Raw genomic sequence first — 2,500 nt, forward strand, 5'->3', positions numbered from 1 at the left:
GGGAGGCACCCCCGCGGGGATTTCAGGTCGTTTCCCTCACCCCAGGGCCAGGTACCTAGCGTCCGCGCTTCTCCTGCCTCCCCTCGGTGACCCACCCGTGTGGTCCCGTGTGCCAGCGTGCTCCTCCCGGGCGCTGCGCTGCGCGTGCCGCACCGGCCGTGCCCTGCCGGCCTTCCACGCTTCCTCCTCCCCTCCCTTCCCCCCCCCCCCACACCGCTCCAGCCGCCCCACGCCGTGCCGTGTGGGGGCCGCGCTGCGAGTCGGCCGGGCCGGGGGCGGCGGGGGGCGGCGGGGGGGGGGGGCGCGCTGGGAGGAAGGAGGAGGGCCTCCGGCCACCGCGGCCGCCGGTAGCGGCCCCCCCGGGTAGGGATGGCCATGGGCCCCGGGCTCCGGGCCCGAGGGTTCTCGGTCGGAGAGCCGGGCGGGGGTTTAAAGACTCGGGCGGCCCGATGCGACCCGGGGGGCAGCCGGGCGTGCTGCCGGAGGGGCCGGGGGGTCGGCGCGCGCGGGCGCCGCACCCCCCCATGCCCGCCGGCGCGGCCCGTGCATGCCCCGCGGGCAGCCGGGACGGAGAGGGGTACCCTGCCCCCTCTCTCCGCGGTCTGGTCTCGGCGGAGAGACGCCGCGCGGTCGGCTTGCGCCGGCCTGCCTCGAACGCGCGACCCCGGCGCGAGCGCGTGCTCGCCGCCGGGACGGCGAGCCCCCACCGCGGGTGGTGCGGACGCCGAGCCCCAGCGCATCCCTTCTCCTCCCTGGCCGGTGCTCTCAGTCTCCCGCCGTGGCCGTCGGCGGCACCCTTCCTTCCCTCCCCCCCCGCCCTGCCCCGGCACTCCGCCATCCGGCGCGCCTGCCTCGCTCTGCCCGACCCGGCTTCGCTGGGCGGCAGGCGGGCGGCGGGCGGGCGGGCGGGGGCGGCCCCTCCCGGTCTCCGCGTGGAGGCGGGGAGAGCGGGCGCCGTTCCCCGTCCGTCCCGCCTCGCCCGTCTGCCTGCCGCCAGGCGTCTGCCCGCGGAAGGGACGGGCGAGTGCGTGGCGTCGCTCGGGAGGCTGCGTGTGTGCAGGCGGGTGTTGGGTGCCGTCTCCGGGGCGGCGGAGCTGGAGGCCGGTGAGGCGAGCGAAGGAGCTCGGAAGCGTGCGGCTGGCGGGTCGCGGGCGCGCGGGCAGCGGGTGGCGCCGCTCCCAGCGGCGGCCGGGCTCCGACGCCGGGGCTCCGCGGGGACCCACACCCCGGTCCCTGAGGCAGGTGGCGCGGCTGGCGCGCCGCTCCCTGCTGGGCCAGGCCGAGCCGGGCGCCTGGGCCGGACTCGAAGCGAGAAAGGGGTTGTCCCAGGTCGGGAGCGAGGGCTCCCCGCCCCTCTCGTTCGGGTCTGTTCTCCCCCCCCCCCCCCCTTTTTTTTTCCCTCTGTGCTTGTACGGTCAGTGAGGCGTGCCCTCTCTCTCCGCTGTCCCTTGCTCAGCAGCCGGCGTCGGCGTGAGGAGGGAGGCAGAGCGGATGGGGGCCCTCAGGGGGCTGCGAAAGCTGCCCGGTCCCCCCGCGCGCGCGGTGGGGACCGAAACCGAGACAACTCTTAGCGGTGGATCACTCGGCTCGTGCGTCGATGAAGAACGCAGCTAGCTGCGAGAATTAATGTGAATTGCAGGACACATTGATCATCGACACTTCGAACGCACTTGCGGCCCCGGGTTCCTCCCGGGGCTACGCCTGTCTGAGCGTCGCTTGACGGTCAATCGTCACCCCCATTGCCGCGTTGGCGCAGCGGTGTGCCGCCCCTCGGGGGGGGGCCGGGGGGGGCGGCGGCGGCGGCGAGTCGGTGGGGGGGCGGCGGCGGCGGTGAGTCGGCGGCGGCGGCGGAGCCGGGACCACCGGTGCGTGCACCGGTGGCCCCGGTCTTCCGGCTGGCCTGCCTGCCCGGCTCCGGCCGACCGTCCGCCTCCACCGTCCGCGGCCGGCGTGCCTTGCCCTGCCCTCCCTCCCCTCCGAGCCCGGTGGCCACCGCTGCCCTGCGCGGTGTGTGCGGTGTGGCGCGGCTGGGGCGCCTCGCAGGCCCGCGCCGCCGGGGAGAGGGGGTGCCTCTCCTCCCCGTGTGGGCCCGGGCCTTCGTCCCCCTAAGTGCAGACTCGGGAAACCCCCGCTCCCGGAGCGCCCGCTGTGCGGAGTTCGTCCCGCCGGGCCCCCAGGTTCGGTCGGTCGCGGTGGCCCGGCACCTGCCGCCGCCGCCCGCCGCCACCGCCAGTGCCCGCCGTACGACGGCTCTCCTCCACCACTCTCCCGGTGGTGCGCTGGTCCCCCGTTCCCCTCCGGCGGGGGGGACGGCCGGCTGCCTTTCTTCCCCTCCCCTTGCCCTCTCCCTGCCCCGACTGCTGCCGCTTCGGCGCCCGCCGAGCCCCCTCTGCCCCCCCCCGCGGCGCACCCGCGTCCGTAGTGCGTGCCGAGCCACTTCCACCCGCCGGCTGGCGTCAGCCGCGGCGTTGCGTTGAGGCCGGCAGCGACGGCGCGCGGG

General features: G+C 77.4%; 1 non-coding gene across 1 annotated transcript; it reads left to right on the forward strand.

The window, feature by feature from the left end:
- Positions 1–1,562: 1,562 nt before the first annotated feature.
- On the forward strand, positions 1,563–1,715 carry LOC138065096 (5.8S ribosomal RNA). The gene has a single exon (XR_011138263.1). It is a non-coding gene; the product is annotated as a 5.8S ribosomal RNA (ribosomal RNA).
- Positions 1,716–2,500: the final 785 nt, after the last annotated feature.

The sequence above is a fragment of the Struthio camelus genome, unplaced genomic scaffold (assembly GCF_040807025.1).
Source record: "Struthio camelus isolate bStrCam1 unplaced genomic scaffold, bStrCam1.hap1 HAP1_SCAFFOLD_86, whole genome shotgun sequence".
Taxonomy (NCBI): domain Eukaryota; kingdom Metazoa; phylum Chordata; class Aves; order Struthioniformes; family Struthionidae; genus Struthio; species Struthio camelus.